Below are 11,134 nucleotides of genomic sequence, written 5' to 3' on the forward strand. Positions count from 1 at the left end.
TACATCCACAGAGCTGCCCTGTGGAGGAGGGCGGACCAACTGCTTGTATGCTATGGTCCCCCTAAGCGAGGTCTGCCTGCTACGAAGCAGACCCTCAGTCGGTGGATAGTTGATGCCATTACTACTGCCTATGAGTCCTCTGATCTCCCCTCACCACTGGGAGTCAAGGCTCACTCGACCCGAAGTATGGCGGCTTCCAAGGCCTTCCTAGCAGGTATGTCTATGCAGGACATCTGCAACGCAGTAGGATGGTCCACGCCCCTCACTTTCGTCAGGTTCTATGGCCTTGATATGCGAGCCACTCCTGGCTCTTCTGTTCTCTTGTCTTAGCTGTGCTCTTCCACACTAGACAGGGTTTGCAAGTCTGGCGGCGTGGGCATTCTCATTCCCGTAGTGTCTTCGGACGCAGATCGAGTTACTGAAGGGGAACGTCTCCAGGTTACGTATGTAACCATGGTTCCCCTAAGGGAACGAGACGCTGCGTCTCAGAGCCATACTTCCGGCATCCCTGCGAGCGCTTGCTTCATTCCTTGAAACTGAAGCCGGTTTCACCTCACGTGCCTTTATAGCTTCCTGGTCGCTACGTCACCCACCTATGACGTCTCGCCCTTCCATTGGACTGATTACACATGTGATTCAGAGCACGGTCACGCTGGGGGCGTTCCCGTAGTGTCTTCGGACGCAGCTGGAGTTCCTGAAGGGGAACCATGGTTACATACGTAACCTGGAGATGATTTTTCTCAAGCATACAGTACCGTTCAAAAGTTTGGGGTCACTAAAATTGATTGATTGATTGATTGATTTATTGATTGATTGATTTTTAAAATAAATTAATGCATTTATTCAGCAAGGACACATTAATTTGATCAAAAGTGACAGTAAAGACATTTATAATGGCAAGCAGTGGCAAAAACTGTTTTCATCATTGATATTAAAAATTAATGTTTCTTGAGCAGTAAATCAGCATATTAGAATGATCTCTGAAGGATTATGTGACACTGAAAACTGGAGTAATGGGTGCTTTACTTTGAATTATAACAATAGAGTTACTTTAAATTGTTTTAAAAAAATCTACTGTTTGTTTTTACTGTATTTTTTATCAAATAATGCAGTCTTGGTGAGCATAAGAGGAAAAATAAAGATTAAAAAAAATACTGACCTCAAACTTTTAAACTGTAGTGCATTTTATGTGCATACAGCAAGGAATTTGTTTTAACTTGAACTTAACTTGAAAATATTTTAACAACATCTTAGATTCCCTTTCGAATGGGAACTCGTGCTGCGTCCCCTAGAGGGAACTATGGGGAATGTCTCCGGCATGACCAGAAGCATGAGTCTAAACACAACAATGAACTTGACATTGACAGGCAGCAGCCTATGACGTCACAACTGGTGCGGTCCAGAGTATAAAAAACAGCACTTGTGAAATACATCATCCTCTTTCTTGTCTTCAGGAGACCGTTTGTTTGTACATGAGTTAGGGGCACGCGTTTAGCTCCTGAGGGAGCAGAATGCATGCAGGATTTCTCAATGAAAGCTCCGTTTGTACCGTCCCTATTCTCGATGGATGTGGGATGAGTTTTTGGGTGCAAAGCGTTCGGCTCTCAAAGAGGTTTAAGGCACTCATAGCGATTAATTAATGTCTGTCATGATTCTTTTCAGAGCGATAGAATCTGTTGTTTGAACTAGCGTGTTTGAGGTTAAATGCACGCTTTTCACGATGCAGTTGCAGTAATTGATTCCACCCGGGCTTGACTATCTCTTGAGGGATAAGGCTGCGTTTACACTGCAAGTCTTAATGCACAGATCCGAACTTTTGACCATATCCGATTTTTTGGCATGTCTGTTTACATTCACTTTAGACACGACTGGTATCCGATATCTGTGTGTACATTAATTCCCACCCAAAAGGATTTTCTGCAGTGATCGCTTTACTATGCACATGGTAGACCCTCGGGTTTTAAATGGCCATTAAAATTATTTATATAATTCACGTCGAATGGCCATTATTATTATTTGCCAGCATGGACAACGGCTGTCATGGATGTTTTGCAGCACAAAATCTGACTGAACGGATAAAGACCAGAAAATAACGGTAATTTTAATTTGTTAGACTATTTTATCTACAGATCGTTAGAGGTAGAATTCTTTAGTGAAATAAAGATTATATTTATTGAAATGAATTCGAATTAAGGAGAGAGAGAGAACGAGAGAGAGAGAGAACGAACGAACGCATGCACCCACGTGCAAGCGAGCAATTGTGAAGCATTGCAAACAAGCTTGTCGGTTTAATTACAAAAACTGCTTTTTAGTTATCACCTCATTGCTGAGAAATATATGTGGCTTTTAGCTGATGTATTTTCAAAACTCATGGGGCGGGGGTTGAAAACCAGCTCTTGAATGTGCAATTTTTTTGAGCAAACGTGTCGCCCTCTCATTGGGAGTTCTGTGAAGAATCGGATATGTGTGTTTAAACGTAGGTCGGATGTCCAGATATCAGATGTGTATCCGATTAAAATCCACATTTGGAAGTGGCTCAGATCGGATGCAAAAAAATCAGATCTCGTGCGGGTTTTTGTGTTTACACGTGTGCAACAAATTCCGATCTGTGTCAGATGTGAGCGAAAGATCGGATTTTTTTGTGCCAGTGTAAACGCAGCCTAAGAGTTGAGGGCCTGCACCCCACGGTTGGGTCCCGTGACCGCCATTACGGTGAGGCGTGATAAAGCACGAGGGTTGTAGGCAGAGCACAGACGAGTCAAACAGGAAGTTTTTGACTCCTCTTGTTGACTCAAATAACACTATTGTAACATTACTTGTTCTGAGGAATTAGAGACAGAAAAGTGCTGCACTTAGGTACTGGCCTAAGTTGTTAGGCTCTCTGTGAGCCTTCTTGTCTACTGCGAGCATTGTTAGGCCTCCTCCCATTTTAAAGGGTTATCTTTATTGAGGCTTTCGCTCCTTAGAGCTCCGCTAAGATAGCTATTGCAAGCTGTAGGCTCTCTGTGAGTCTCCTTTGTAAATGCCTTCTCTAAAATCCATGCTTATAGTAAGAGCACATGCTGTTGCTTCGTGCCTTCTCTAGAATCCATGTTTATGGTGAGAGCATGCACTGATTGCTTCGTGCCTTTCCTGAAATCCATGCTTATGGTATGGTCACATGCTGGGTGCTTTGTGACCTTTCTATCTGTGTTAGACCCCAGTTGCTCTTAACCAGAGTAGGTTTGCCAAGTTGACTAGGTTCTCTGTGAGCCTCCTTGGATCCTGCGAGCATTGTTAGGCCTCCTCTCGCTGGAGAGAGTTACCTTACTGAGGCCTCCGCTACCCAAAGCGCCGCTAGGATAGCATTGCAAGTAGTAGGCTATCTGTGAGCCTCCTTGCATAGTATCCAGAGCGTAGGATATCGTTAGTCTCCTCTCGACTTTAGAGAGTCGTCATGCTGAGGCTTTCGTTTCCAGAGCTTGGTTTGTGTTTGCTAAGTTGCTAGGCTCTTTGTGAGCCTCCTTGGCCATTCTGAGCATCGTCAGGCCTCCTCTCGTTACAGAGTCCTCTCTAGGGGACACAGCGTCTTTTCCCCTTTTCAGGGAACCATGGTTACATGCGTAACCTGAGATGTTTTTCAGTGAAGAGAAATAAAATAATGTGAGCCTCATAGCTCAGATAATTTGGTCATGGAAGAATATGTGGAGAAATATGTGATCATATTGACATTTCTGACCTTTGCTTTCAGCCTTGGCATAGTGTATCTGAGCACAATGTGAGACACTGAGATCTCTTCTGAAACTCTGGAAAAGACAATTAATTAGACACATATTATTTTTTGTGTGTGTGTGTCCCCAAAAAAAATATTCATTTTTATTTGGAATTTTGACCTTCATAAACACTTTTAAGGCAATTAAGTTAGACAACAGCTGCTAATGAAAAACATGAAAGTAAAATCGAAAACATTAACAGATCTTATTGTCATAACCTTCCTATTGAATTTTGAATGCATCAGTAAGAAACACATTCTAGTGAGGTCCAATCTATACCTCCAAATAGCTCTCACAAACACTGATGAAAGCAAAGGCCACGGTGTCAATAAAGCAAGAGAAGTGGACTGTCAGTGGTCAGTAGAGCATGGCATGCTAAGCTAATTGGAACCGACCAAATTACGCTCTAGTAGTGTCACGTCGGTGATGGTCCATCACCTGTGCTCTCACAAACACAACACACACTTTCTAACTGTCATGAGCTTGGGACTCTTTAACACCCTGTCAGAGATATTCCTCTATTTGTCTAGGTCAGGGGTAGGCAAGTTCGGTCCTAGAGAGCCGCAGTCCTGCAGAGTTCAGCTCCAACCCTGAAAAAAACCTCACCTGCCTATAGCCTTAGTAATCCTGAAGACATTGATTAGCTTGTTCAGGTGTGTCTGATTAGGGTTGGCGCTGAACTCATTTAGTCATCAGAGGGTCCATTTCAGCAGAGACCAGAGAGAATAAAGCAACACAAAGTGAGAGAGAATGAGAAAAAGAGCACTCAAGATCAGCCTTAGGTTACAGGAAGAGAGCCAAAATAACATGTCTTCCTGCAGGTTTTATATATAGGCCGTAGAATCCAAGGCTTTTCCTTTGATGTCACAGGGAAGCAGATGGAGAGATATGTCCACGGTTTCCCGCTTTAGCCCAAAGGTATCATTCAGAACCAGAACACAGCTATCCTCCACACTCTGCCATCAGTTATATGTGGTTCCCACGCTGAAGGCTTTGAGAGAAAAAAAAAAAAAATAATTTCAAAAAAGAATTTGAGGAGTCTCATTTCACAGATTGTTTTTCACCTACTATAGTCAGACACAGTTTTTTGTTGAAACAATTAATTAATTCATTCATTTAATTTAGGCCGAAAACTTGTTAGAACAGTGACTAAAATGGGGTGAATTTATAACTACTTATCACGGACATCAGTTACTGGTAGCATGCTAAACAGCACACTGCCAGCACATTAGAAACCCACATGTGAGAAATAAAATGCAAATGAATTCCCTTTAAAATGCAGATGATGGTTTGTTAGATGACTAGTCAACCATCCTGACCCATCCCTGAAATTTAGCTTGTTCACAGCCCAGAGTGGTGGCGCAAAAAAAGCATCTTTCGACTCCATAGTCATCTGATTGTTTTCAAACCTCATATAAACATTTCAGCCTCTCTCATGGAAAACATGACTGGAGAGCTTAAAGCGGACCAATTAAACACCTAACAGCATCCCACTAAATAAAGGAGATTTTCAGATTAGCAAACCTGGTTAAGCCACTTCAGACTCTGTTTATTTCCCCACATTGGCGGCTTCCTCTTCCAGCTCAACTTCTGATGAAGCTCAAACCGCCCCCTCATTTCCACTCCTCTTCTCTCTCTCTCATTCCTCACCCCTCCCTCTTTTCCACATCCACTGTCCGGCATGCTTAAGAGGAGGAATGGGGAACTGAGAATGAGCAACAGCATAGGGATGTTTGTCTGAATACATCCTGTACAATTTTACTCTTGTGCCATTTGAGCTCAAATTTGTCAAAAGAGCCGTTTCGGACACTCAAAAGGTTGTGGATTTTGTGATTTATTATATATTATTTTTTACTCTTATATCACACTCTACTTTGCAAAATTCCAGTCAGAACCCAAAGAGGCCGATGTTTATCAGAGCTCAAAAAAAAAAAAAACATCACACAGCCAAGTATTAATTGGCGCAAGGACTACCAACCAACCAGTATGACTCTATTAGCGCTAATGTTCTTGCTCAGGAGTAGATAAAGGCGACTTAACAGCAGCCACTAAGCTGCGCTCCCAGTCCTCCTTGTATAATGAGTGGAACATCTGTTGACAGACTAATACAATTAAAGGAAGATCTCTTAATCACCATGCCACACTACGCCTAATCCTGCCTAACGCTGAGGTCATTCTACCAGACAGTCCACTCCATTAATACAACAAGCAAACTGACATCAGTGCTTTAACACAGACATTGGTGTAACAGACGATATTTACTGCTATTTCCTTTGAGCAGCCTCAAAGATATGACGGTCAACAACAGGAATGACCACAATAAAGGATAAAAAAAAAAAAGTATTTTAAAACACAAACATTTTTCAATTGAATGTATTGTGTGTTGTAACCATAAAGTAAAAAGCAACAACATATATGCCTTACATCTTGAATATATCCTAATCTGAACATCTTAATCATTTCTAAAAGCTTTTAAATTATTTTATAGTATTTAATATTTGTATTTAAAATTATAAAAATTATATTTGTAAATTACAAAAATGTGCAAATATCATGATTTATGAACTAATAAATATTAATTTAATTAATTTAATATTAATTTAATTCCAATTCTCAATATGATGACTTTTGTTCTACCCACTTAAATGATAGAAGTACTTGTTTTGTCCAATTTATAAAGACTGTGTCTGTTCACCAAATAGTGAGGCCAATATATAAAATTAATGCAGGACCTAGAAAAAAAAATCTGATTGTGATTAAACCAGAAAAATTAAAAATAAATGAACAAAAAAACAAATGAAAGCTTGTTGAAATGAAAGTTACATTAGACAGCAACTTGTCTTTAAAAAAATCATATTTCACGTTACAAAAACAGCATTCTTCCATCTTAGAAACACTGCCAAGCTACAAAAGTTACCTGTTTTTGATTCATAAAAGCTAGCTCATGCATTCATGACCTGAAGACTGGACTATTGTAATGCACTGCTAGCTGGTTGTCCTGCATCTTCAGTAAACAAGCTACAGGTAGTCCAAAATGCAGCTGCTAGAGTCCTTACTAGGTCAAGAAAATATGATCATATTACTCCAATTTTACAATCTCTACAATGGCTTCCTATTAAGTTCTGTTACAGTTACAAAATATCACTACTTATTTATAAGGCCCTTAATGGTTTAGCTCCTGCGTACCTAACTAGTCTTTTATCACGGTACAACCCATCACGCTCCCTAAGGTCGCAAAACTCTGAACTTTTGGTAGTACCTAGGCAAAGTCCACTAAATGAGGAAGAGCTTTTTTCACATTTGGCTCCCAAACTCTGGAATAGCCTTCCTGAAAATGTTCAAGGTTTAGACACAATCTCTCTGTTAAAATCTAGATTAAAGAGACATCTCTTTAGCCAAGTATTCACATAATGTATCTCATAACCTTGTACTTCAGTTATATCTGATAAAATGCACATTATCATTCTTTGATTGGTTTGAGTACATTATCTTTTTTTTTTTTTTGGCTTGGTTTGAACAGCAGCTACAGTAATCTTTTTCTATTTGCTTCTCTGTTTCTGCCACGGGATGGGCATCCAGAGGTAACTAGGAATTACACAAGCTTCAGTCTGGATCCAACCTTACAAAGATCTGAGATGATTGAACACCTTTGAAGAGATGATGCCAAGCCCTCAGAGGGCCTCAGATGACGCCAACCCTGAACCAACATACAAAACTACCAAATTTTCTGTGAAGTTGCTTTGCAATGATTTGTATCGTGAAAAGCGCTATACATATAAAGTTTTTTTGGGGGAAGGCACACTGCATCAGTATTGTTATTGCTAACTAAAACTGAAACTCTTAAAATAATTTTTGTTAATTAAAATAAAGCTGAAATAAAACAATATTTATATCTGACGTTGCCATGGCAACTCAGAAATAAAAGTTGATGTACTAAAATGACTAAAATGGAAATAAAATGTAATAAATTTAAATAGAAATATTTTAAATAAAAATTACAAAACAAAATTACTAAAATGTAAATTAAAATGGCAACTCATAATATAAGAATAAAAAAAAACATTTCAAAATATTAATAAATATATATAGATGTAGATAAATAATACTAAAATAACACTGCACCATATGACATTCTACAAACTGAACTATGTGAAGTTAAAAAAAAAAAAAAAACACTTTACATTATCTAATACTTGGTGAGCTTGGAACACAAGCTACATTTCCACCCACATATTTCTATGCATACTTTGGGATATTGCATGGAAGAAAAAAAAGCTGGATGGAAACTGCAAGATGTGCAGAAAATCTCAAATAAAATCACTCAGTTGAGGTGGATATTTTTTTGTACAATAGGAAGACATGCAAATAAACTATGATGGAAACACATTTAATTTTTTGATGTGCAACAAAAACAGATCATGTGATTGGATAACTTTTTTCCCCCTAAGAAATTGAAGATACGATTATGCCAAATATGTGCCAATAAGGTTTTCTTTCCAAGAACTTCCTTCTTTTAAAAACACTTTTTTTCTTCATTATAATATCAGGACAGCATCAAAAATATATGCTGGCTTCAGGTGTTTGTAATTCTGTTTAGTTACCTAGGGAATAGGGAGAAAGCCTTCATTACATCATATTCCAAGTAGCAAAAAGTGTTTTCAGATGCCTGTATACATTTAATGAGGAAATAAACAGAAAGCCAAAACCGAGTTCCAACTTTTCACATTATAACGAGTGACTCTTCTGTGACCTGCCATAGAAGACTAAGTCATTTGATAGAAACTTAACACCCAATAAATCTGGAGCGGTGAAACACATACAAGTGGCCTTTCACTTCACATGAATCTGTTACAACATCATGTCTAACTGAGTGAATACCTGATATAAAGTGGACATAATATGAAAATGCTTTGGAAATATCCATGGGGGGATGTATAAGTGAGTGGGTAGAGGTTGAAAAGGATGTGGTAAGGTTTGACCTCATACTGAGAGATGCTGGTTAAACCGAGAGTATGAAGAGAGGTCATGTAAAGTCAGGGTTCAGGAGGTCAGGGCAATGCCGGAGAGCTGAACTGTGAGTGATGTGGTAATGCTTCCTTGATGCTCTTTGCCGCTGAACTCCAACTGTAATTGAGAAGAACACATTGCTCACAGATGTTTCACAGAAGTCAACACCTTAAAGAAAGCCCTGAGAGAGTTTGAAGGGGAAGGACAGAGAAATGTTTTGTTTCAAGTGGATTTCAAAGAGTGTTTGTGCAGAACAGATTCAAAAGTGCAGTCAGCAGAAATGCGGCCAGGGTCGTCACTAAAAATCACGGGACCTGAGACAACATTTTTATGGATGTTCTCCCTCTCTCCTGGGGCCAGTGAGTATAATCTATACAAAGAGGATCTCAGTGGGCCCCATAATCACGGGGCCCTGCACTACATTATCGGTTGTACCCTCCTGACAATGGCCCTGGATATGGCTAAATGATGGATGAAGGGAAAAAAAATCATCAACTAAACTTTCCACTATAAATGAGAACCTAAACTGTTGCACTGAATTCATAATTCACTGATATTTTGTTATTTTCCAAGAGCTGTGACTGTTTAGCAAAAGGAAATCTTGATTTCCTTGTAGACATGTAATGCGTTTTCTTACAATTAAATATTTGAATGAATCTATAAAGTAAATGAAAGAATTATAACTTTTAGTCTAGACTGATCGTAGCACAGGTAAATAGTATCTGACTGTGGGCTACCTACTGGTGTATAAATGTGGCCTGCAGAAAGAGGCACTGAAAGAATCAGTACAAAAAATTTTGGTGAATAGCCACAAAAGTTTCAGTCATGAATCTGTTAAATGAATGAAAATAAATAAATCATTGATACCTACTGACAATTGTAACTTGGGTGTTGGGTTTCATGTCTTTTATTTTGAAACGTGTCGTAGACTTGTTTTCATGTGCTTCCCTGTTTTCTCTTGTGCTACCTGTTTATGTGTCATGTTTTTATTGGTTCCCTTTCGATACTTCACTCGTACTGCGTCTTGCTTAAGATGCATATGGGAAAAAGCCTTTTTTCTCCTGAACTGAAACCTATTTCATTCACGCAGTGAAACTGCACGGCCATTGGTTCGTGCAGGGCTTTAAAAATGAACCAATGGCACGGCAGCGGAGCTGCACGAGCCTATGGCGATGAAGCCCGCCAAAGCCCGCCAGAATGGACGGGGCATCTGGCTATATAAGTGGGCGCTCGCCACAGGATTCTCAGATTTCTTCTCCTTCAGCGACGACTCTACGTCTCAAGCTGATCCGAAGCCGCTCGCCGTTGACACGCTTTCGCAGCTGGAATCGGGACCTCTCAGCTCGGCTGACCTGCTTCTCCGCTTCTCCAGCGACGCAGCAGTTCCGGTCCGGTTCCCCTGCCGCCATCCGGCGACTTCAAAGAGCTTCTAAAAGAGCAGCGGCGTTGTTGCAAATGCCGCGCCGTTATTGCGGCTCGTGCGGGTCTCCCCTCTCGCCGCTCACGGATCGCTTTCTTTTCAGAGAGCATTAAGGATGCGGATAAGATCCCCTTCCTCGATGCTCCTGTCGCCCCCAAGAGCCTTTTCGGCCCAGCGGTCGAAGGGTTTGCTGAACGCTTCATGGAGGCACAGAAATCTTCCCAGGCTATGCGACATTTCCTGCCTAAGCCCTCCAGCTCTGCTGCCGTCTCAGCTCGCCCAAAATCTGCGCCGACTCAGCAGCCTACAAAACCAGCACCTGCCACCCCAGCTGTTCAGCCCGCTAAAGCGGGGACGCTCTCGCTTGGCCAGACGCTACCCTCCTCCTAAGCACCAGGGACCCCGACCCAAGATTGCATTGGACCCAGCGCCTCAGGCGTCATCCTGATCCACGAGACAGGAAGAGGATGGGGTCAGATCTCGCCACGGCCGGACCGCCCCTCAAGCAGCCTCTCTTACACCTCTTGACACCCCGTTCAGCTCCGGGTACAGAAGGAAATGTGTTTTGTAATAAAACACATCAAAAAGAGAGCAAACTTCCTCTTCCATCACTCGTACGTGTTCTGCCCCCATGCGGCCAGCGGCCAGAGTTAATTCAGCCCCTCGTCACGCGGGCTGAGGCCTGGCAGGCCATCCCTGGGGTGTCGGAATGGGTTATGGGCATAATAAAGTGAGGATATTCACCCAAAAGAGATGGTGGCCTCCGGCCCATCCTCGATCTCAGACACCTGAATCGCGCTCTCATAAGGAGGTCGTTCAGGATGATTACACTGAAACAGCGCTCAGAGGTGCTGGCAAAAGGAGCCGTGGAAAGGGTTCCTCCAGCCCAGAGCAAGTCAGGCCTTTACAGCCTTTACAGCCGTTTCCCCAAAAGAGATGGTGGCCTCCGGCCCAT

At 41.3% G+C, this 11,134-nt stretch overlaps 1 long non-coding RNA gene across 1 annotated transcript in view; it reads right to left on the bottom strand.

The window, feature by feature from the left end:
- Nucleotides 1-8,785: 8,785 nt before the first annotated feature.
- LOC107691516 (uncharacterized) overlaps nucleotides 8,786-11,134 on the bottom strand; it is a 65,086-nt gene continuing 62,737 nt past the window's right edge. Inside the window, exon 3 of the long non-coding RNA XR_001634546.1 lies at nucleotides 8,786-8,876. This is a non-coding gene — a long non-coding RNA (uncharacterized LOC107691516). The remainder of the gene's footprint in view (nucleotides 8,877-11,134) is intronic.

Source organism: Sinocyclocheilus anshuiensis, unplaced genomic scaffold (genome assembly GCF_001515605.1).
Source record: "Sinocyclocheilus anshuiensis isolate Anshui unplaced genomic scaffold, SAMN03320099.WGS_v1.1 scaffold162, whole genome shotgun sequence".
NCBI classification, from domain to species: Eukaryota; Metazoa; Chordata; class Actinopteri; order Cypriniformes; family Cyprinidae; genus Sinocyclocheilus; species Sinocyclocheilus anshuiensis.